General features: G+C 43.9%; 1 long non-coding RNA gene across 1 annotated transcript in view; it reads right to left on the bottom strand.

The window, feature by feature from the left end:
- Nucleotides 1-4,563: 4,563 nt before the first annotated feature.
- LOC134340817 (uncharacterized) overlaps nt 4,564-26,029 on the bottom strand; it is a 49,560-nt gene continuing 28,094 nt past the window's right edge. The window contains exons 3-4 of the long non-coding RNA XR_010016644.1: nt 24,634-24,663; nt 4,564-4,580 (exon numbers count right to left, since the gene is read on the bottom strand). This is a non-coding gene — a long non-coding RNA (uncharacterized LOC134340817). The remainder of the gene's footprint in view (nt 4,581-24,633; nt 24,664-26,029) is intronic.

Genomic DNA, 26,029 nt, shown 5'->3' on the forward strand with positions numbered 1-26,029 from the left:
GGCGGATCCTGTGGAGTTTGCATTTTCTACTGTGGTCATGTGGGTTTCCCCAAATTTCCTCCCACATCTTGGACTGGTGGGTTTCAGGACATATAGGACATATATCAAAAGTATTGTATAAGCAGTGCTGCCAACATTGTCAAAGGCCCTTCCCACCCTTTCCACAATTTCTTTGATCTCCTGCCATCAAGCGGAAGTTACTGTAGCATCAGAACCTGAACTGTCAGGCTTGGTAATAGTTTCCTCCCCCAGGCTGTTGGACTGAACACCCTGCTGCTACCCACCACACATGCACACCCTGTCTCAATGCCCCGCTGCATCCCACCCCCCCACTTTCATGCTGCACTGGTCACTTTTCATCTTTTTTGCTGCTGTTTCACATATCTATACAACAGCTTGTTTTATTATAATAGTATCAGACACATTACGGTGTCTTACACAATCATGTATTTCGCACTTTATGTCAACCTGTCAATTTTCAAGCCATGCCACTCAGGGACTTGTGTTAATATTATTTTGTGACTCTATGTGATGGGTGGTAACTATATGTGCTGTGTGTGAGTGTATGTACTGTGTGTGTTTTGTACCTTGTTCCTAGAGGAATACTGTTTCATTTAGCTGTATGCATGCTTAGATGAGTGGCAGAATCTGGGGGGAGGGACTTTGTAAGAAAGTGGGGAGAATTAAAAGAAAGAATTAATGTGCAACCATTGTGTAAATGGGCAGCGTGTTGTCAGTGTAAACCTGGTAGGTTGAAAGGCCTGTTTTTATGCTATGAGTCTATGAGTGTTCAACTTAAGTTTCTCTGTCAAATGCCTAACAAGATTCTTTAAAATATTTGGCACCAACAAATACAGAATGCTACAAAGATTGGGATATGATACATGGTTTACACTTCAGTTTCTTCAGTAGTTAATATTCATCCTCTCAGATGGGCCTTTAAAACCTTCTACTAGAGTTTATCCTCACAATCTACCTCATAATGATCTTTCACTTAATTGTTTACCTGCCCCACCCTTTCTCTGTAGCTGTTACACTTCATTCTGTATTGTTATTATTTGACCTTGTTCTACCTCAATGCACTGTGTAATGACTTGATCTATATGAACAGCATACCAGACAAGCTTTTCACTGTATCTCGGTACATGTGACAATAATAAACCAATTGCAATAAATAAATTGAGGCATGGGGTACACTGAACAGTAGACTTTTTTTGAGGTCTTTTATTCATGAGGGATACAATGTTGATTGTTTTTTCTGTCCCAGTAATATGTTCGCTGTGATCTCCAGGTGCAGGTTTACCAATTCTGTTGGATAAAGACAAGAATGGTTCATTTTAGGATCGCCCTGGCTCAGCGGACACCACTCTTATTTTCTATGTCACTGAGCTGAGAGTTCAAGTTCCACCTTAAAGCCTTGAGATGCAAAACAACTTATGATAGTAATGAGAGACTGTTGTATGAACATTGTTTTTTCTTTTGAAGTATTTGTTAAACCAGCATTTCTGTTTCTCTCCCTAGTGAATGTAAAAAAAATGCATTGGACTATTTGGAAGAGGAACAAGATAGTTATCTCCATTATCCTGGTTGCTATTTATCTTTCAACCAATCTTATTAAAATAGTATTATGGACTTTTATCCCATTGCTTTTTACAGCTCTTGCCATTTACTGACCACAGTGTGTTAAAGGAATGGGGTAATTAATATAGGATGGTTAATGATTTGAGGTCAGCTATTGCTATCTGTTTCTTTGATTTCAGTCACTAAGTCAGCAGAATTGAGTGTTCTCCTCTTTAAGGCTCTGTGCTGGGAGTGGGAACTGCCTTTGTAGGCTCAAGATAATGGGCAGGAGAATGTGCCAGGGAGGACAACTGGTAGATAAAGTTAAAACATAAAATGATTGTTTAAAGGAAACCGTTGAGTCACAAGGGAAACATAACCTCCCGAATTATGGGCGTATCTCCCCCACCACCAGTATTTCCACAAGAGGTTCTGCATTAAGAAGGCAAGATCTAACATCAAGAATCCCCATCGTGTAGACTCTGCCATCTTCTCACATCAACCTTCAGGCAGGAGGTACAAAAACCTGAAGCCCCACACCACCACCAGATTCAGAAACAGCTACTTCCCTTCAACCTTTAAGTTCTTGAACCAGCCTGCTCAACCCTAATCAGCACCTCAGTGAAACAACACTATGGCCACTTTAACTATTTTGCACTACAATCGACATTTTGTTTGTTCTGCGTTCTTTCTCATGTAGTCTTGTACAATTTATGTTTTGTTTCTCTTATGAATGTTGTGTATCTGATGCAATGTGCCTGTGCAGCTGCTGTGAGTAAGATTTTCATTCCACCTGTGCAGACATGTCTTTGTGCGTATGACACTAAGCTCAACTTTGCTTTAGAGAACAGCCTGACACATCCTTTACCTGCAAACACTGAACCTCTATTATTCTAATCACATTTCATATGACTGTGGCCCAGGAATATGTTTTATGTTTTTTTTTGCAAAGGCTAAAGGTATGGGATTAAGAAATAAACATAGAACACAGGCCCTTCAGCCCACAGTGTTGTGCTGACCTTTTAACCCGCTCTAAGCTCAATCTAAACCTTCCCTCCTATACAGCCCCCTATTATCCTTGTGCCTATCTAAGAGTTTCTTAAATGCCCTTAATGCACCCGCCTCTACCACCACCCCTGGCCCAGCATTCCACTCACTCACCACTGTCTGTCTGAATTCCCCCTATATTTTCCTCCATTCACCTTAAAATTATGTCCCCTCATATTAACCATTTCTACCCTGGGCAAATATCTCTAGCTATCCACTTGATCTATACCTCTTATAGTAGGGTAATGTAATTGGGAGAAATGTACATAATTCACAATCACCAACATTGAGTTGGGGTTATACTTTAAGAGGGTGGTCTGACGCAATGACATTGTTACGTAAAGAGTTTTAGCATGCTTTTGTGTTTAGGTTTCAGAGTTCAATAAAGTGTGTTAACATAAAATGTCTCAGATTGTTTCATCTGCGAAAACCTACATTATCATCTTGTACACCTCTATCAAGTTACATCTCATCCGCCTTCTCTCCAAGGAGAAAGGCCCTAGCCCGCTCAACCTATCCCAATAAGACGTGCTCTCTAATCCAGGCAGCATTGTGGTAAATCTCTTCTGCACCATCTCTAAAGCTTCTACATCCTTCATATAACAAGGCAACCAGAACTGAACACAATATTCCAAGCACGGTCTGACCAGGGTTTTTTTAATAGGGCTACAATATTACCTTGTGCCTCTATAAATTAATCCCCAGCCTACATGGCTTGAGGGAACTTATTTTTTTATTCTTTCTTACCTCTTTGTATATTTGTATATCTGTGCACTTGTAATGCTACTGTGACACTGTAATTTCCTTTTGGATCAATAAAGTATCTATCTGTCTAATGAAGGCCAACACACCATATGCATTCTGAACAATATTGATGTGGAATACGAGATCCCTCTATTAATACTTTTAACAATTTTATTTTATAGGAGCAATCTTTTGTGTAATCCCACTAGAGGACACACAGTGGCGGTTGTGACTCTTGCTTTAATTTCTTTTCCCTAAGCTGCTGTCAGTCATTCTGTGGACCCTCCATACAGAAGTGATGACAGTATCTCTGCAGTGTCACTATACAACATTTGGTTTCAAGCTTCTTCTGTAGTTTAACTCTTCGGATGTAGGCATTGCTTTTGAGGCTGGAATATATTCCAGATTCTCAGTTTCGCTGACAAATTGGAGGTAGGCCTTATGCCACAGATAATGTCATCAAAGCAATTTGTTAAATTTGAGGAGTTTGCTAGGACCACTAGAAGGTGATTAAAAGTCAATCAGACTGCTGTTGGACGAGTCGAGTATCGCAGGACAAAAGAGGATAAAAAATTCTTCCCCCAAAGCATAGTAATGAACACGAGAGGCTTTCATTGTAATCCACCAATTTACCAGTCATTGTTACAAGCTTTTACATCTTTCCTTTAAAGTAGTGTGCACTCTGCAATTGAATTAAAGGCTATTTGAATTAATTGATGCTGCCATTCCAAAAGTGCAATTGTGTTTTCCTTTTTACCAATTGTAACTTACCAACATTCTCCAAACATCAATTATCTTTCATACATCGACTTTGACATAACAAAAATACTCTGACAAAATTTACACATATTAGTATGGATGAGCAGAAGACTGGATGGAGCATCCCGAGGTGGAAAGAGGGTCTTTCAAAGCAATGGGGCTGTAGATCTCATCTGTCACTGACAATATGATTAGATTCAGGAAAGGTTAAAGGGCAGAACTGGAAGAATACAGAAACTTTACAAGTGATAATCGGAGATAGGAATGGAAGACTTTGAAAATAAGAAAGATTAATTTTGATACTGTGTTGCTTTGACATATATTGAAATGACAAACATGATTTGCTGTTGATTCCCCATCAGAAATGTCAGGCCTCACCCTCTGTTTTGAGAAATTAACACCTCCAATCCAATGCTCTTAGTTGTCAGGTGGCTCTTTCTTTCTGAAACCCTGATGTCCACATTCCCTTTCTGGAAAGCAAAAGACAAATGAGCAAATGCAGGTCCATAATGTGCAAGTTACCTTATTAACACCAGCCACAGTAAATGTCAGCCTAGATCATATATTTAATAAACATTTTCATCTCTATTATTTAGGAATAAGCATCTCAAATACTACAAACTGCATTGCGACTGGTATATAAGGAAACTAAATCAAAAGTACATCTTTTGGTCTTAGCAGATACCTGTTTCATTAATTGATTTTGCTTCTCATTTCTGTTCATTTTTCTAAACACATTTTATCCACTCTTTCTGCACAGCATAGAATTCCCTGTTGTACCATCTGGCCAGCTAAATACTTTGTTTACTCTTCCTTCAATGTGACACCATTCATTTTATCAACAGCACTGAATCTATCTGGGGCAGGAAGCAAACTGCTGGAGGAACTCAATGGGTCAGGAAAAGTCCGTGGAAGGAAATGGACAGTCAGTATTACGGGCTGAGACCCTTCATCTGAATTGACCTGAAATGTTAGCTGTGCCTGACCTGCTGAAGTCCTCCAGTATTTTGTTGCTCCAGATTCCAGTATTTGTATTCACCTTTGTCTCTGAATATGGCTGATAACATTTTCAATCTTAATCACTTACAAGTGCAATGACTGACATGACAGTTTGCAAACAATACAGCAGGATTCCTGCCAGAAGCTGCCTGAACTAGGGTTGGAATCTGATTTAGAGAGATTCAAACCAGAAGGGCAGAACATTAAAACATACCCAACCATTGAGTAATAGAGCACTATAGCACATAAACAAGTACTGTACTTGGTCTACCTAGTCAACGCTAGTTTGGTTTTCTGCCTAGTCCTATCTACCTACACCCAGACTGTAGCCCTCCATACCACTCTCATCTATGTACCTATCCAAACTTCTTTTAAATGTTACAATTGAACTGCAAACATTAGCAACTCGTTCCATACTGACACTATTCCTTGAGTGAAGTAGTTCCCCTCAGATTCCCCTTAAATTATTTCACCCTGCTAAAACCTGTGAAGTTAGATTAATGGGTAAGCTTAAAGGTAGCGTCAGACCAGAAACAGGGCGTGGCACTTGAGTTCTGGTTGACCAGCTCTCTTTGAAGGACAAACCATTGCCTGGTATGTGGGGTTAATCCATTAATGGATTGATCAAGAAGCAAACTAGTTAAGAAACTATCCTTAATCTGCTGTCTTGTAGGACTATTGTGGGAAGTCTGTTACATTTCTATTATAATCACAATCACAGTTACAACCCTTTAAATTTGCCACATTGACAATTTCTTATTGATTTATTTGTTTCAGCAGAAAATCACATATGCACTCAGTAACTTCCCTCAATCACTTGAACAAATCTCTTTGCTTTCAGCTGAGGTCTTACAGCAAAAGCAGAATTCCTCTTTGTAGAGGAAAACTAACTTCCAGCATGCACTGCATTTTACAGGATGTCCAAGCTAGGAAAACACTGTAAGCAATGTAGGGCCAGTAAAACTTGAGAAACTTGGTGCGCCATGGTAGAGTAGCAGTTAGCATGACGCTTATTACAGCATCGGGGTGTCAGAGTTTAGAGTTCAATTCCGGTGTCCTCTCTTTGTATAAACCTTGAGCTCTTGGGCACATAAGTTTCCAGTTTCCAATTGGTCATTGTCAATTGTCCTGTGATTAGGTTGTGTAAAGAGGTTGGTTGCTGGGCAGTGTGGCTCGTTGGAACAGGAGGGCCTGTTCTGCTTTTTATCTTTGAATAGATAAAAATAAGCTTTGCTCTCTCATAACAAAGGGGAATATTTGACCACAGAGCGAAACTTCACAGTGGTGTGAACTTCAGATGGGTTCAAAGCTGAAAGGGTTATAGATCAAGGAATACAGAGAAATCTATCCTATATTGATGTAATGTTTAAATTTTATATTAATGAAAGATATATAACTGTAGATAAAAACAATTCAGAAGCAGAAGGAGCTGAGCTGAGGTAGACTATTCTCTGCAATGTACTCAGAGGAGGTAAAACTCTGCAAGAGCAGAGTGGATGGAATTGCAAGGTAGCAAAAGTTCCTCGATAATTTAAAACATGAACATATGGACTTCAATTTTAATTGAAGTTAGTAAATGTTGGACAAGTCATTCAGATTTTAAACTCTATATTGTACTTGCAAACCTCTGCATTCAGTGCCATTTAAAGGTAAAGTCCTATCTTCAGTAAAGTTACAATGTAAAAGAGAGGAGATGCTAGACCTGAAATCTAATTTAGTACTTAATCCGGCATTACTTGTTAGATTTGCATACAGTCAGAATCAGTTTTTTAATCACTGACATATGACATGAAATTTACTGTTTTGTGGCGGCAATGTCAGTGCAAAGACAAAAATCTATAAATTAGAGACATAAATAGTGCAAAAATAAGGAATAATAAGGTAGTTTTTGACTTGGAGTTTAGGTCCACAGTTCTTTGAAGATGGCAATATGGGTAAATATGGTAGTGGAGAAGACAAATGGCGTGCTTACTTTAATTGAAGTTTCATAGAATATAATACTTTGGACATTTTGTAGTGATTTAGCAAAATGTCAGTTGGACCGTACTTGCAGTATTGTGTGCAGTTTGTGGTAAACCATATATATATATGTTGTAACTGGGTTAACTGTCTGGACACGCCCCTCTGCTGACTGCCCCTGTGGCTCCTCCCACAGACCCCTGAATAAAGGTGATTTCGCCTCGCTCCTCCCCCTCAATCCAGGGGCAGACACACAGCATGGAAGTCGTATTTTACTGCAAATAAAAGCCTTTCAGTATTTACCCTACTTCAGTCTTTTGGAGTTATTGAAGGTGCTTCAATTTTATTCGCAGTAATTTTAAAGCATGGAACGCACTCTGAGACCCGACAAGTTAGACTTCGACCCGCAAACACCTGAAGCTGGAAACACTTTCGAACTCTGGCTGGCCTGCTTCGAATCATACCTAGAGGAGATTAAAGTGACCGACTCTGCAACGAAGCGCAGAGTTCTCCTTTCCAGGGTCAGTCTATGGGTCTACTCAATGATCAGAGACCAGCCGAGCTACGACGGCGCGATGAGCGCCCTCAAAGGACAATACCTGCGGCCGATAAACACCGTCTATGCATGCCATCGCTTAGCGACACGGCACCAGCGGCCCGGGGAATCGAGTGCTGAGTTTGTCCGGACACTACAGACGCTCGTGCGAGCCTGCAATTGCCAGGGGCTGACGGCAGGACAGCATGCAGAGCTCCTAGTGAGAGACGCCTTCGTCACGGGGACCAGGTCAGTGTATGTGTGCCAGCGGCTGTTGGAACAAGCTGATCTTACTTTGAGTTCGGCGATCGAGCTGGTCGACACACTGGAGGCCGCTCTGCTCAACTCTGAGGCGTCCAGGTACGCGATCCCCTGATGGCCTCGTGGGCGCCGCAGACCCCGCAACCTGCCGGCGAATTGACCTCGGCTGCTGCCAGTCGTGAGTCTGCGAAGTGCTACTTCTGCGGACTCGAGAAGCGCCCCCGGAAACGCTGCCCGGCCCGAGAAGCTACCTGTTCCAGCTGCGGAAAGTAGGGCCACTTTGCCAAGGTCTGTAAGTCCAAACCGCGAGCGGGATTGAGCAGCGCCGCGTGCGAGACATGGGGGTCGCCAACTTGCCTGCCGCCATATTCCCTGCACGCCGCCACCACGTGCGAGACATGGGGGCGGCCATCTTGGTCGGCGCCACCTCCCACTGCCTACGACCAACGCCACCGCGCTGGACCAAGACAGCGACTCAATCCTGGCTTCCGTGACCCTCGACCAAAGCGCTCCCCACCAGCTCGCAAGCTCAATGATGGACATCCTGGTGGAGGGGCTCAGGACAAGCTGCCTGTTTGACACGGGCAGCACAGAGAGTTTTATCCACCCGGACACGGTGCAGCATTGCGTACTCACGATACGACAAGTAAGTCAGGGGGTTGCCATGGCTCCCGGGTCGCATACAACAGACATCCGGGGGGGTTGTGTAGCGACGCTAGTGGTGCAGGGCACAGAATATCGAAACTTTACGTTACTGGTCTTGCCTCAACTGTGTGCCCCTGTGCTATTGGGGCTCAACTTCCAGAGCCACCTGAAAAGTGTGACAATGGAGTATGATGGGCCCCTCCCACCAATCACTGTCGTAAATCCCCAGTTTTGTAGGGATACGTCACATACCCCGCTACTGACCACACACACACACACCAACCCGCACATCCCACCCAACACCATGCCAACTGCCGCACCACCGACGCCACTTGTGGCCTCTCCACCCTCAGGATCCCTCCCCCACCGCTGTTCGCCAACCTGACCCCCGACTGTAAACCTGTGGCAACTAAAAGCAGGAGGTACAGCGCGGGGGACAGAGCTTTCATTAAGTCGGAGGTGCAGCGGCTGCTCAGGGAGGGAGTCTTTGAGGCAAGCACAAGTCCTTGGAGGGCGCAGGTGGTCGTTGTTCAGAACGGGGAGAAGAATAGGATGGTCGTGGACTCTAACCAGACCATCAATAGGTTCACGCAGCTTGACGTGTACCCTCTACCCTGCATCGCGGATGTGGTCAATCAGATAGCACAGTACAAGGTGTACTTGACCATAGACCTAAAATCCGCTTACCATCAGCTCCCCATCTGCCGGGAGGACCGCCCTTACACTGCCTTCGAGGCGGACGGCAGGCTTTATCAATTCCTGCGCGTCCCCTTCGGTGTCACGAATGGTGTATCTGTCTTCCAGAGGGAAATGGACCAGATGGTGGACCAGTGCCAACTGAAGGCCACGTTCCCATATCTGGATAACATCATCATCTGCGGTCACGACCGACAGGATCATGACAACAACCTCCAAAAATTTCTCCAAGCGGCCAAAGCTTTCAATCTCACCTATAACAAGGACAAGTGTGTGTTTGGAACCACCCGACTTGCTATCCTTGGGTGTGTCGTGGAGAATGGAGTCATTGGCCCTGACCCCGACTGTATGCGCCCCGTGTTGGAACTCCCTCTTCCCAACACCCTCAGAGCCCTCAAAAGGTGCCTGGGCTTCTTTTTATATTACGCCCAGTGGGTCTCTAACTACGCAGACAAGGCCCGCCCCCTGGTCAAGTCCACCACATTCCCCCTCTCAGCCGAGGCCCGCGCGGCCTTCAGCCACATAAAAGGGGACATTGCCAAAGCAGCAATGCATGTGGTGGATGAGGCTTCCAAGTAGAGTGACGCCTCTGACTTTGCACTGGCTGCTACCCTCAACCAGGCGGGAAGACCGGTGGCGTTCTTCTCCCGTACCCTTCAAGGCCCTGAAATTCGGCACTCCACAGTGGAGAAAGAGGCCCAGGCCATAGTGGAAGCTATTAGGCACTGGAGGCACTATCTCGCCGGCAAAAAGTTCACCCTGCTAACTGACCAGCGCTCAGTCGCATTCATGTTTAATAATCAAAAATGATAAAATTCTGAGGTGGAGAATCGAACTCTCCACCTTCAACTATGACATCATGTACAGGCCTGGGAAGCTCAACGAGCCCTCCAATGCCCTATCCCGGGGAACGTGCGCCAGCGCGCAGATCGATTGGCTATACGCCCTGCATGTAGATCTTTGCCACCCGGGGGTCACCTGGCTTTTCCACTTCGTGAAAGCCCAGAACCTGCCTTACTCCCTTGAGGAGATCAGGGCGATGACCAGGGACTGCCAAGTCTGCGCAGAGTGCAAACTGCACTCCTACCGATCCAAAAAGGCACAACTCATCAAGGCCACCCGCCCCTTTGAGCGACTGAGTGTTGACTTTAAGGGCCCCCTTCCCTCCACTAACCGCAATGTGTACTTTCTTAATGTTATCGACGAGTACTCGTGGTTCCCCTTCACCATCCCCCGCCCTGACACCACTACCACGTCAGTTATAAAAGCCCTGCGTAAGCTCTTCACTCTGTTCGGATACCCATGCTATATCCACAGTGACAGAGGGTCCTCGTTTATGAGTGACGAGCTGCACCAATACCTGCTGGCTAGGGGAATTGCAACTCGTAGGACCACGAGCTATAATCCCCGGGGGAATGGACAGGTAGAGAAGGAGAATGGCACAGTGTGGAAAGCCACACTCTTAGCCCTCAGGTCAAAGGGACTGCCGGTCTCCCGCTGGCAGGAGGTCCTTCCCGAGGCACTCCACTCCATCCGGCCACCAATGCCACCCCTCATGAGCGGCTCTTTTCTTTTCCCAGAAAATCGACCACTGGAACCACCCTACCAACTTGGCTGACGTCCCCGGGGCCAGTGCTGCTCCGGAAACATGCGAGGAGCAATAAATACTCCCCGATAGTCGAGAGGGTTCACTTACTTCATGCGAACCCTCAGTATGCCTATGTGGTTTTACCTGATGGGCGGGAGGACACGGTCTCCATCCGCCACCTGGCGCCCACAGGAGCACCGGGCCCCTACCCTGAACACTCCATGGTGACTATTAACCCTGTATTCACCAATTATATATACCCACCAGACACTGCGCACTCCAAGCCCTACACAGACACCACACGACACTTCCATACCGGGTGCAACGCACACGCATGAGGGATTACCGATGCCTGACGTGCTGGCACCTCATGTCAGGCCAGAGCCAGCATAACCGCCATCGCCGGTGCAAGTACCACTGGTGCTACGTAGGTCACAGCGACGAACTCGACCGCCTGATAGACTTGACCTGTAAATATACTTGTTTCAAATATTGTCAGTCACTTCACCCCGCGGGACTCTTTTTTTTAAAAAAAAGGGAGGGGTGAATGTGGTAAACCATGTATATATGTTGTAACTGGGTTACCTGTCTGGACAGGCCCCTCTGCTGACTGCCCCTGTGGCTCCTCCCACAGACCCCTGAATAAAAGCGATTGGGCCATTGCTCCTCCTCTCAGTCCAGGGGCAGACACTCAGCATGGAAGTCGTATTTTACTGCGAATAAAAGCCTTTCAGTGTTTACCCTGCTTCAGTCTTTTGGAGTTATTGAAGGTGCTTCACAGTTTTCTCACCATACTCTAGGAGAGTGCCAAGGAGGTTCACCAAGATTCTGCCTAGACTGGAAGACTTTAGAGATGGGAGAGGTTGGATAGGCTGAGTTTGTTTTCCCTGGAGTGAAGGAGGCTGAGAGCTGACCTTTAGAGATATATGAAATTATAACAGGCCGAGATAGAGAGATTTCAAAAACAAGAGTGCATAGATTAAACCTGAGGGGAAACATTTTTAAAGGAGATCTGAGGGGGAAGATGGAACTCACAGCCAGAGGAGGTAGTGGATTCAGATTCAGTTATTGTGCTTAAGAAACATTTAGACAGGCACTTAAGTAGACAAGGCATAGGAAGATATGGAACTAATGCAGGGAAATGGAATTAGTGTAGATGTAAAAAGGGGTCAGCATAAATGTGGTGGGCCGAAGAGCCTGTATCTCTATGTTGTACAACTCCATGACTCCATCATTCCTGAGTGGAATTCACAGAGATTGGCCGCATCACTAGGGGGCTTTGATGGGAATGGGTATTGACTGTCAGGGAAGAAATTAAGCTGTGATATTCTCAGAAGCTTTTTGATGAGAAGGAAGAAGCACACAGGAAGGACATGAAGAAGAGCAATTTTGGTGGGTGGTGTGGTGTGGGAAGTACAGGAGGCCTTACAGTGCTGATAAAAGCATTGTCTTCCTAGGTTTTGAGGAGATCCATATATGCAGGTAAATAAGTGGGTTTCTGAAGCCTTGTGTAAGAAACCCTTCAGCAGTTGAATTGGGCAGCTGTCTAAACCAATTCTAAGAATTCGGGAGGGTAAAAGTCAGGGGAGAATATTCAGGAGGGAAAACAGGGAATCTCAATCAACCTCGTACAGAAGCATTGGGAAAGTAACAGAGCCTGCATTTACTGGGACATTCCTCACTGAGGACAGCACAGGCCACAAAAGCATTCTCATTGAATAGCTTTAGCTACTTCTGGCTACTTCTATATAAGTGCGGAGTATCTTACAGTTAGGTAATCATTAAGGCTTCCAATCCATGTACAAACTATGCATAAGAACATTTCAAAACAAGAGAAAATCTGCAGATGCTGGAAAAAAAGCAACACACACAAAATGCTGGAGGAACTCAGCAGGTCAGGCAGCATCTATGGAAAAGGGCACAGTCAACGTTTCGGGCCGAGACCCTTCATCAGGACTGGAAAAAAAGATGAGGAGCCGGAGTTAGAAAATGGGGGGAGGGAAGGAAGAAACACAAGGTGATACGTGAAACCCGGAGGAGGGGAGGGATGAAATAAAGAGCTGGGATATATAGGTCTCCTCAAAGCTGAGGAGGAATCTAGTAGGAGAGCACAGAAGGCCATGGAAGGAAGAAAAGGGGAAGGAGCACCAGAGGGAGGTGATAGGTAGGTAAGGAGATAAGGTAAGAGAGGGAAAAGGGGATGGGGAATGGTGATGGGGGGGGTGGGGGTGAACATTACTGGAAGTTCAAGAAATCAATGTTAATGCCATCAGGTTGGAGGCTACCCAGATGGAATATAAGGTATTGCTCCTCCAACCTGAGTGTGACCTCATCGCAACAGTAGAGGAGGCCATGGACTGACATGCCGGAATGTGAATAGGAAGTGGAATTAAAATGGGTGGCCACTGGGAGATCCCACTTCTTCTGGCGGGTGGAGCATAGGTGCTCAGTGAAGTGGTCTCCCAATCTGCGTCGGGTCTCCCTGATATGCAAGAGGCCACGCCGGGAGCACGGGATATGGTAGATGATCCCAACAGAATCACAGGTGAAGTGTTGCCTTACCTGGAAGGACTATCTGGGGCCCTGAATGGTAGTGAGGGAGGAAGTGCAGGGGCAGGTGTAGCACTTGTTCTGCTTGCAAGGGTAAGTGCCAGGAGGGAGATCAGTGGGGAGGGACGACTGGACAAGAGAGTCACATAGGGAGCGATCTCTGCAGAAAGTTGAAAGTGGGGGGGGGGAGGGAAAGATGTGCTTGGTGGTGGGATCCCGTTGGAGATGGCGGAATTTATGGAGAATTAATTGCTAGTCGCGGAGGCTGGTGGGGTGGTAGGTGAGGACAGGAGGAACGCTATCCCTGGTAGGGTGGCAGGAGGATGGGGTGAGGGCAGACGTGTGCAAAATGGAAGAGATGTGGTTGAGGGCAGTGTTGCTGGTGGAGGAAGGGAAGCCCTTTTCTTTGAAGAAGGAGGACATCTCATTAGTTCTGGAATGAAAAGCCTCATCCTGAGAGCAGATGTGGCGGTGATGGAGAAATTGAGATCCTGAGAGCAGATGTGACAGACATTTAAAGTATTTTGTGGACAAGTGTCCTCCATCCAACTTTACTCTGATAGTATAAAACACATGGTAATCCACCAGGACTGGAGGTTCCCCCATCCAACCATGACTTACTATATCTCCAAAAATTTCCCAGACAATGCAAACACAAACAACAGTCACACCACAAATTGGGTTCAAATGTTGAGGTAGGTCTGGCCACTCCCTGATTTAATTGCCCACCAGTTTCCAGAACAATATGAACTTAAAAACAAGAAGAAATGAAAAGCTCTATGGGCCTTTGAGTCTCTTCTCACATTCAATGATCTTCATTCTCAGTCTTCTTTTCGACATGATCTTTGTATTGTGCTAGAGAATCCAACTTGAATGCACTATAAAATTTGGTATTCATTCTCTCTGGGTTAGAAAATTCCAAAGGTTCAGAGTGGACAAAGCTATTTCCTAAACACAAGAGAAAATCTGCAGATGCTGGAAATCCAGAGCAACACATACAAAATGTTGGAGGAACTCAGTAGGTCAGGCTGCATCTATGGAAATGAATGAACAGTTGATATTTTGGGCTGAGATCCTTCATCATAAGATCATAAGATATAGGAGCAGAAGTAGGCCATTCAGCCCATCGAGTCTGCTCCGCCATTCAATCATGGGCTGATCCAATTCTTCCAGTCATCCCCACTGCTCTGCCTTCTCCCCATACCCTTTGATGCCCTGACTAATCAAGAATCTATCTAGTCCTGACGAAGGGTCTCGGCCTGAAACGTCGACTGCGCCTCTTCCTATAGATGCTGCTTGGCCTGCTGCGTTCACCAGCAACTTTGATGTATGTTGCAAGAATCTATCTATCTCTGCTTTAAATACACCCAATGACTTGGCCTTCACAGGCGCTCGTGACAAAAAATTCCACAGATTTACCACCCTCTGACTAATTTAATTTCTCAATTCAATTTTTAAATTTAATTTCTAAGTAATTTCTCCACATCTCTGTCCTAAATGGACGTCCTCCAATCCTGAAGTCATGCCCTCTTGTCCTAGACTCCTCTACCATGGGAAATATCTTTGCCATATCGAATCTGTTCAGGCCTTTTAACATTTGGAATGTTTGTATGAGATTCCCCCCCATTCTCCTGAAATCCAGGGAATACAGCCCAAGAGCTGCCAGATGTTCCTCATACAGTAACCCTTTCACTCCTGGAATCATTCTTGTGAATCTTCTCTGAACCCTCTCCAATTTTAGTATATCCTTTCTAAAATAAGGAGCACAAAACTGCACACAATATTCCAAATGTGGCCTCACAAGTGCTTATAGAGCCTCAAAATCACACGCCTGCTCTTATATTTTATACCTCTAGAAATGAATACCAACATTGCATTCGCCTTCTTCACCACCGACTCGATCTGGAGGTTAACCTTTAGGATATCCTGCATAAGGACTCCCAAGTTCCTCTGCATCTCTGAATTTTGAATTCAATTCCCATCTAAATAATAGTCTGCCTGTTTATTTCTTCCACCAAAGTGCATGACCATACACTTTCCAACATTGTATTTCACTTGCCACTTCTTTGCCCATTCCCCTAAACTATCTAAATTTCTCTGCAGGCTCTCTGTTTCCTCAACACCACCTGCTCTTCCACCTGTCTTTGTATCATCGACAAATTTAGCCACAAATCCATTAATCCTATAGTGCAAAATCATTGACATGCATCGTGAAAAGCAGCGGTTCCAACAAGACCCCCGTGGAACTCCACTGGTAACCGGCATCCAGCCAGAATAAGATCCCTTTATTCCCACTCTCTGTTTTCTGCCAATCAGCCAATGCTCCATCCATGCTAGTAACTTCCCTGTAATTCCATGGGCTCTTATCTTGCTAAACAGCCTCATGTGCGACACCTTGTCAAAGGCCTTCTGAAAATCCAAGTACACCACACCTACTGCATCTCCTTTGTCGACTCTGCTTGTAATTTCCTCAAAAGATTGCAGAAGGTTAGTGAGGCAGGATTTTCCTTTCAGGAAACCATGCTGGCTTTCATCTATCTTGCCTTGTGCCTCCAGGTACTCTGTAGTCTCATCCCTAACAATCAATTCCAACAACTTCCCAACCACTGATGTCAGGCTAACAGGTCTATAGTTTCCTTTCTGCTGCCTCCCACCCTTCTTAAATAGCGGAGTAACATTTGCGATTTTCCAGTCATCCGGTACAATGCCAGGATCTACCAATTCTTGAAAGATCATCGTTAACGCCTCTGCAATCTCTCCAGCTACTTCCTTCAGAACCTGTGGGTGCATTCCATCAGGTCCAGGAGATTTATCCACCCTCAGACTATTAAGCTTCCTGAGCACCTTCTCAGTCGTAATTTTCACTGCACATACGTACTTCACTTCCCTGACGCTCTTGAATATATGGTATACTGCAGATATCTTCCACTAGAAAGGAAAGGGGAGGGGGAAACCATTTAAGAAAAGGATAGGAAGGTGTTTCCTATTCCTTTCTTAAATTACTCCTTAGCTTGAGTCTACAATCTCCAGCTGTGAGCCTTCCTTGGAAAACACTCTCTTCAGCTCATATATTTCAAAGAGATTACTTCATTCTTTTAAATGCAGGAATATACAGATCCCTTTAAGATTTTCCTCAAACAGTAATGCTTTTATCTTTGAAATTAATCAAGTGCTTCACTGCTTCTAAGGTAAGTAAGTCCTTCATTAGGTCAGTTCAGCCTAACAGAGGGGCAAGAGTGACATGATAATGAGAGCTCTGGAGTCCAAGATGTACAGGCTATGATCATCTTATGGCTTTAAGTCTGAGAGATGTACTTATCCAAGATCTGAATCCATTCTAACACAGTCCTACAGCATTAATCCACCTTAAAAACTCATTAGCACATCAAGTGCATGATGAAGAGGCAGACGCACAAACTAATTTAGGGAGTACAGTGCAGATGAGTGCGAAAGGTAAACGGATGGGAATTTGCACAAGAGAAGCAAATATTTTTGTATCATGCCTCGAAACATCCACATGTCAACTCCTTTTTGAGATGATAGCATGCGGTTTCAGAGTGATGAAATTTACAGGCATCCTGCTTTGGACTGGTGGTCTTGTCAAAGCAGCCTGGGCCTGGACAAGCAGTTCAGGCAACGGGGTTGTGGAGACATAAGGGCGGTGGTGTGCCAATATTCAGAGAGAAAACATCACATTCTTCACTCACTCCGCCAAACTTTCTGCCTTAGGGCAGGGGTGGGGAGGTGGGGTGCTGTCTATTAGTCCTGCAGGTCTATGCGAGATCAAAATGGAGGTGATGTGACAGATATCTCGCAAGCCCTATCTGCCAGTAACGTTGCCTCTGATTCTTTTTTACAGCTGCATGGACTAAAAGTTGCTCTGAGCAGAAAATGTTTACATGACCTGAGAACTGCATGGCAGTTCAACAAAACTTTATGTAAAAGAAAAATCCAGCTGTGTGGCAAGAAAGTCTATGTGCATGGAAGCATTTCAGTTACTGTGCGACTGGGCACCCACACAGCTTAGAGGGAACAGTATCCACCAGGTAGAGTGGACATCAAAGTTCTGGTCTGTATATAGCTGACAGACCTTCTGTCAGGGGTTTAAAAGTTGGGAGAACTCTCTCCAGATTTAACAGTTGGGCTGTGGTGTCATTGGGGAGTAGAAGAAGAAAAATAACTCCTGTGAAACAGCTCACAAATGGCAATAGTGTCCCTGCCATGTGGGTAGTCTGCTTGGCAGGATAGTAGGCACCTTGCAGATTCATTCCTGTGTCTCAAAAAATTCTCCTGTTAATGGGTGCCGGAATTGTACATCTCTATCCTATTGAGCAAAGCTGGGAAAGGATGGCACCTACCAGGATTATTATCTGCCACTGTGCTTATCACCTCTATGTGCTTCTGCTCACATGTGCCCATAGACTTGCCAGATGCTGGCTTAGATATTTCAGTAGCATGTTCACATGATGAGCCTGTCTCTTGAATGTTGCAAGCTTGTGGTGGTCGGTTGTCAGGAGGAATGGGCTCCTCGGATTTTCTGCATGAACACTGTGCTAGTTGTTCCTTAGATGGGATGTGCCCCTTTGACTGTGAAGAACATTGAGGGCCTTGAGACTGGTCTTCCTGATGGGTAGAGTCTTCACACTCAGAAATGCATGGTTTATATGACGGCTTATTCTCACGAGGAACAGGGTTTTCTGACTTTGAAGCACACTTGGTGTGTAATGGTGGGGATTTAACAGGGCCAGGATCCTTTGACTCTGAAACTGGCGGAGTGCTGATAGGCTGACTGGCAAGAGGGATGATGTTGTTTAAAACTGAGCCACATGCAACATACTGCTGCTGATTGTTAGGAGGTACCAAATCCTTTGCCTTTGAAGTGCTTGGTATGTGTAACAGTTGCTCCAGAAGAGGGGTGAAATCATTCTGCTTTGAAACACATGAGGTCAATCGTCCTTGGTCCTGAGGAGGAATACTTGGAATAGATGGTTGGTTCTCAAGAGGAGCAGGGTAACTTGATCTTGAAGAGAATGGTGCATGGAGAGGTTGGTCCACAGAAGGAATTGGGTCCTTTGATTCTGAAACACATGTTGCGTGTAGTGCCCAGTTCTCAGGAGGGACAGGGTAATTTTGCTCTGAGCTGCTTGGAGAATGTAATGGCTTATCTTTGAGAAGGCCACGGATCGTTGGATCTACCAACCATGTGGGCTGTAAAGGTTGATGCTCAGGATGGATGGGAACGGTCCTGTCATCTTCTTGCTCTAGAGAAGAGGCATTCAATTGCATAATGAGGCTGGGATATCAAAACTTAAATCAGACACTTTGCACTGCTAATTCAGTTCATAAATTAAGTAGCATACATGGTAATAATAAATACAATCCTAAATACAATGATGTTCTAAACAACAATGATGCAGAGTAGAGGAGTGCAAACGAAGTAATGTATAAAGACATTCTAAAGTGATAATAATGGAAGAGGAAGAATTAAGGGTTCAAGAACAAGGCACCACCACTGAGAGGTGATTGAGGAAGTTGGTTCTGGAGTCTGATAAAGCAGTGGGGAAGAAGCTGTTCTTGAGTATGGTTGTCTAAGCTTTCCATCTCCTGTATCTTCTCCCAAAAGGCAGAAGAGAGAAAGGGGAATGGCTAGGGTGGCAGCCATTCTTGACCACACTACTCAGCTTTGTTGAAGTAACACACCATTAAGATGGACTGGATGGTAATGAGCCTGGATGGATGGTGAATTGGTGGGTGGGGAAAGGAGTCGGGTGTTTGCTCATGGAGGAAGTGTCGGATGGTTTGGAGAGGGGATTGGGGGATGATCAGGAACATTGGAGTGGCCTCTGGAAATAATATGGCGGGGAGTAGATTTTGGACAATTAGGAATTGGCAGAGGTTAGATACAAGATTGGTGGCCAAGGAGACTATAAGACCATAATACCATAATATATAGGAGCATAATTAGGCCATTTGGCCCATCGAATCTGCTCCGCCATTTCATCATGACTGATCCATTTCCCTCTCAGCCCCAATCTCCTGCCTTCTCCCCGTATTCCTTCATGCCCTGACCAATCAAAAATCCATCAAGCTCTGCCTTAAGTATACCAAATGACCTGGCTTCCGCAGCCGCCTGCAGCAAATAATTCCACAGATTCACCACTTTCTAGCTAAAGAATTTCCTCATCATCTCTGTTCTAAATGGATGTTCCTCTGTTCTGAGGCTGTGTCCTCTGGTCTTAGACTCCCCAACCATAGGAAACATCCTCTCCGCATCCGCTCTATCGAGGCCTTTCAACGTTCAATAGATTTCAATAATATCCCCTCTCATTCTTCTGAATTCTAGTGAATACAGGCCCAGAGCCATCAAACGCAGCTCATATGTTAAGTCTTTCAATCTTGGAGTCATTTCCATGAACCTCCTTTGAATGCTCTCTAATGTCAGCATATCCTTTCTCAGATTAGGGGCCCAAAACTACTGACGATACTCAAAATAATGCCTCACCAGTGCTTTATAAAGCCTCAGCATTACATCCTTGCTCTTATATTCTAGTCCTCTCAAAATAAATGCTAATATCGCACTTGCCGTCCTCACCACTGACTCCACCTGCAAATTAAACTTTAGGGAATTCTGCATGAGAGAATTTGCACCTTAGAGTTTTGAATTTTCTCTCCGTTTAGAAAATAGTCTATGCTTTTATTTCTCCTTCCAAAGTGCATGTCCGTACACTTCCTGACACTGTATCCCATCTGCCACTTCTTTGTCCATTCTCCGAATCTGTCTAAGGCTTTCTGTAGTCTCTCTGTTTCCTCCACCTATTTTCATATCATCTGCAAATTTGGCCGCAAAGATGTCAATTCCATCATCTAAATCATTGACATATAACCTAAAAAGAATCGGTCCCAAAACAGACCCCTGTGGACAATGTTCCCTCTAATTTTTAGTAGTCAGTGTGCACAAAAATCTTATATTGTGCACATTTTTTTCCTGTGACAAAAGTATGTGCGCACTGAATGAACACATGGCACAGTTTATGTAGGTTTACAAAATATTTGACATAAAACTGCACAGAATAACAACAAAATAACATACATATTTAAGTCACTCAGTTATTTTTTCTCTCTCCTGTCTTTGGCATTTACCCATTCTTTGTAAACTCTGTCTAGACTAATAGAACTTCCATCCAATTGATAGCTTTTGATTCTCATTAACATATCCAAATGACATTCACGGAAACGGTTTCTCAGCTTGTTTTTGAGTTGATTCATTAGGCTAAAACCTCGCTCACAGTCTGCACTAGACGCAAGAAAGGTTTCCCCAATGTCCATCAACTGTGCAAGGTTGCAAAACTGTTGATTTTGAAGTACAAATGCCACCATTTGAGCAAAGTTTGAAATCAGCTTGGATTTAATTTTTTCTTGCACGGAAAATTTGAAATCATTAAACTGTCTAACATGTCTTTCTGAACAATAAAGTTGATAGTCTCCAGAAATTCGAATGCATAATTTTTGCTTCGCCAGCTGTCTGGGAGTTGAACATACTTTTCCATATGTTCATTAATGTGTTGAACTGAATGTAAAGAGTTATTCATTTTAACAGCTAACAACACACTGTTGATAAGAACTTCGATCTCCTCTGAGTTTGATCATTTTCGCTCTCGCTCATCTGCACTCAACCGTAACATGCGTTCACTCCTGTAACGGGTAATGATGAGTTCTGTTGCCTGAGCTTTTGTACACTGTCCAAATGCGACTAACTTGCCAAATAATGCTTCAAAAAGTCAAGTTTCCAAATATCATCCCACTTCTTTCCACTAGCAAATTCTCCAGCAACTTTCGCATTACGACAATACAGACAGATAACTCCAGTTTCCGAATCATACATAAATATTTCTCGTAGCTGAACGTTCGTGACCTCATGAGCTTTTGGTATAGCAGTTCCTACTATTTTGTTAAGCCATTCAACTTTAAACAAATTTGCAGTTCTTTTGCGCTTCACGCCCTTTGCTTCTTTTGAATTCAACATAGTGAATCAATATTTTTTTCAATAAAAACTTAGTAAGCTATCTACAGGATTTGAAACAGACCTTTGTAAAGTTTAGGACATGAACACTGTCCATCAAAGATGGCTGCCGCTGTGATGCAGCTGTACAAACCGGAACAGGAAAGGTGAGGTGACGTAAATTAGTGACGTGCATTGTGGTATTTGAAAAACCGACTAACTAGTTAATAGAAACATTTAGCTAAAAGATTATTTTCAATAAGTATAATTATTAATTACTGCATTATTTTAGGTAACTTGTTGCGCTTGTTGAAAAATGTGTGTGCGCGCACACACACACAGCTTAGAGGGAACATAGCCTGTGGAACACCACTAGTCACTGGCAGTCAACCAGAAAATACTCTCTTTATTCCCATTCTTTGTCCACTGCCAGTCAGCTAATGCTCTATCCATGGGCTTTTAACTTGTTCAGCAACCTCATGTGTGGCACCTTGTCAAAGGGCTTCTGAAAATCTAAATACACAACATCTACCAATTCTCCTTTGTCTATCCTGCTTGTTATTTCTTCAAAGAATTCCAACAGATTTGCCAAGCAAAATGTTCCCATATGGAAACCATACTGACTCCGGCCTAATTTATCATGTGCCTCCAAGTAACCTGAAACCACATCCTTAACAGTAGACTCCAACATCTTCCCAACCACTAAGGTCAGACTAGCTGGCCTGTAATTTCCATTCTTCTGCCTCTCACTCTTCTTGAAGAGTGGAGTGACATTTACAATTTCCAGCCCTCCAGAACCATGCTAGAATCTAGTGATTCTTGAAGGATCATTACTAATGCATCCATAATCCCTTCAGCCACCTCTTTCAGTATAGACAATCTGGTCCAGATGACTTTCCTACTTTCAGGCCTTTCAGTTTCCCAAGCACCTTCTCCCTAGTAATGGCAACCTCACTGACTTCTGCTCCCTGATACTCTCAAACTTCTGGCATACTGCTAGTGTCTTCCACAGTGAAGCCTGATCCAAAATACTTATTCAGTTTGTCCGCCATTTCTTTGTGCTCCATAACAACCTCTCCAGCATCATTTTCCAGTGGTTCGATATTTACTCTCACCCCTTGACTTTTTATGTATTTGAAGAAACTTTTGGTATCCTCTTTAATATTATTGACTAGCTTACCTTCATATTCCATCTTTTCCTTCTTTATTACTTATTTTAGTTGACTTCTATTGGTTTTTAGAAGCTTCCCAATCCTGTACTTTCCCATTAATTTTGCTCTCTTTGACATTTATGTAGTCTTTGACTTCCCTTGTCAGCCATAGTTGCGTCATCCTGTCTTTAGAATACTTTGGAATACTCCTTTGGGATGTATCTGTCCTGTGCCTTCCAAGGGCTCCCAGAAACTCCAGCCATTGCTGCTGTACCATCTTCTCTGCTAGTGTCCCCTTCCAATCAATTTTGGCCAGCTCCTCTCTCATGACTCTGTAATTCCCTTCGGTCCACTGAAATACTGATACATCTGACTTTAGCTTCTCCTTCTCAAATTGCAGGGTGAAGTCTATCATATTATGATGACTGTCTCCAAAGGGTTCCTTTACCTTAAGCTCTCCCTAATCAATTCCAGTTCTTTGCACAGCACCTAATCCAGAATAACTGATCCCCTAGTTGGCTCAACCACAAGCTGCTCTAAAAAGCTACCTTGTAGGCATTCTACGGATTCCCCTTCTTGGGGTCCAGCACCAACATAATTTTCCCATTCTACTTCCATATTGAAATCCCCCATGACTATTGTAATATTGCCCCTTTGAATGCATTTTCTATCTACCATTGTAATTTGTAGCTCGCATCTTTGCTACTGTTCGGCGTCTAAACTCCCATCAGGGTCTTTTTACCCTTGCAGTTTCTTCACTCTACTCACAACGATTTGACATCTTCCACCTCCTTCTAAGGATTTAATTTCATTTTTTGCCAACAGAGCCATGCCACCCCCTCTGCCTACCTGTCTGTCCTTCCGAGACAATGTGTATCCTTGGATGTTAAGCTCCCAGCTACGATCTTCTTTCAGCCACGATTCATTGATGCCCACAACATCATACATGCCAATCTGTAACTGCGCCACAAGTTCATCTACCTTATTCTGTATACTGCGTGCACTCAAATATTACACCTTCAACCTGTCCTTGCTGGCAGTCTCATTACACACTGCCTCTGATGGCAAACCTACTACCCCATCCTCAGCCTTGTCACTCTGGTTCCCATGCCCCTGCCAGTGTGTGTTGTGAAGGGTTTCAGGTCACAAGTAGGGGATTTAACTTGAATGTGTCCCAATCCAGTGATTGTCATACGTAGCTGTCATGGGAATGGTGGTCAATCCTGGATCAAATTAGTTTAGGTTCCCCGGCAATGTTCCAAAAGAAATAATCACTTTGATGTTTTGCTTTCAATTTAATTTTTAATGGCTAATGATGAAATACAAAAACATTCTATCAATAATTGCCTTCAAACTAACAGGTTGTTTCTCCAAAAAAAAACCCAACTACACAATGGCCATCAGCAAACTGTTTCACACCAATGGGAATCTAAAGGCTTCATAATCAATAACCTCATAAAAGCTGATATTCACATGGTTGCATCAACTCCCCCAGTTCTGGTGTTCTAGATATCTGAAGGGCTACATTTATGATTTAACATCACATCATACAAAGCTCCCAACTTCTCCCGTGTCTGCTAGATGTTGTCACAAAAGACTAGATCTGAGTAAAAATACTGTTGATTGGACACAGCATGTTTATTTTTATTTATTTATTTATGTTTGTTCATTTGTTTGTTTATTTACTTATTTATTATTGACATATAGTGCATAGGAGGCCCTTCTGGCCCTTTAAGCCACGCCACCTAGCAATCACCTGATTTAATCCTAGCCTAATCATGGGACAATTAACAAAGGCCAAATAACCAACAAACCAGTAGGTCTTTGGACTGTGGGAGGAAACTGGAGTACCTGGAGGAAACCTATGCGGTCACAGGGAGAATGTACAGACTCCTTACAGGCAGCAATGGGAATTGAACCCAGGTCGCTGGTACTGTAAAGCGTTGTGCTAGCCATTATGTTACTGTTCTACCTCCATCACATGTGTGATGAGAGAACCAAGAGGATGAAGTCAACCAGAAATGCAAGTGGGAATTGGAGAATGCAATTGCACTGAGCAAATTGCATTCACTTAAGCACACTCACTTGAATGATGATAACTCTATCACGTATACATCACACTTTCATGTTGTATTCTTACCTGGACGTGAACCAAATTTACAAGTGGAACCTATAAATAAACAGGAAATCATTAATTCTGTTATTGATATGAATTAACACAAAACTATTCTCAACTGGCTTCAAAATTATTTGCAAACCATTTGAATTTAATGTATAGTTCTATTCATTTTATGCTAATATTTTTTGCAGGGGGAGGGAATGTTGATTGAAAAGCCAGTGTTAATAGGCATCCGTTAGTCTCATGAGACTATGGATTTGCGCCTTGGAAGGATTCCAGGGCGCAGGCCTGGGCAAGGTTGTATGGAAGACCGGCAGTTGCCCATGCTGCAAGTCTCCCCTCTCCACACCACCGATGTTGTCCAAGGGAAGGGCACTAGGGCCAATACAGCTTGGCACTGGTGTCGTCACAGAACAATGTGTGGTTAAGTGCCTTGCTCAAGGACACAACATGCTGCCTCAGCTGAGGCTCGAACTAGCGACCTTCAGATCACTAGGCCGATGCCTTAACCACTTGGCCACGCACCAACACAGTGCCAGTGTTGGGGAGGGTTTAAACTAATTTAGCAGGGCTATTTGAACTTGAGTGATCGGGCTAAGGATGGGGCAGTTGGTACACAAGTCAATGCAGTGTGTAGTGAGACTGTGAGGAAGGACAGGCAGATGATGGGGAAAAATTGCAGTCAGTGGGATGAGTTGAAGTGTAACATGGGAGGAAAATTGAAAAGGCTGATGAATACAGGACTGAGGCGTTATATTTGAATGCATACAGTATACGGATTAAGATAGATGATCTTGTAACACAGTTAGAGATTGGCAGGTATGACTCTATGGGCACCAGTGAGTCGTGGCTGAAAGAAGGACATAGTTGAGAGCTTAACATCCAAGGATACACATTGTATCAAAAGGACAGGCAGGTAGGCAGAGGGTCAGGGTGACTTTGTTGGTAAAAAACGAAATCTAATCCTTGTAAAGAGGTAATTTAGGATTTGAAGATGTAGAATCCTCGTGGGTAGAGTTAAGAAACTGTAAGGCTAAAAAGACCCTCAAAGGAGTTATATTAAGACCTCCAAAAATAGCCAGGATGTGGGGTACAAATTACAACTGGAGATAGAAAAGGCATGAAGAAAAAGCAATGTTTGATGGCTTTGTGGCCGAATTTGCAGATGATACAAAGATAGGTAGAGGGGCAGGTTGTGTTGGGGAAGCAGAGGCACTAAGACGGGTTAGGAGAATGGGCAAAAAGGTGGCAGATGGAATAAAGTGTAGGGAAGTGTATGGTTATACACCTTAGAAGAATTAATAAAGGCATAGATTATTTTCTAAACTGGGAGAAAATTAAAAAAAATCTGAGGTGCAAAGGCACTTGGGAGTCCTCGTGTCGGACTCTCTAAAGGTTAACTTGCAGGTTGGATCAG

This window comes from Mobula hypostoma, chromosome X2, assembly GCF_963921235.1.
Source record: "Mobula hypostoma chromosome X2, sMobHyp1.1, whole genome shotgun sequence".
Lineage (NCBI taxonomy): Eukaryota > Metazoa > Chordata > Chondrichthyes > Myliobatiformes > Myliobatidae > Mobula > Mobula hypostoma.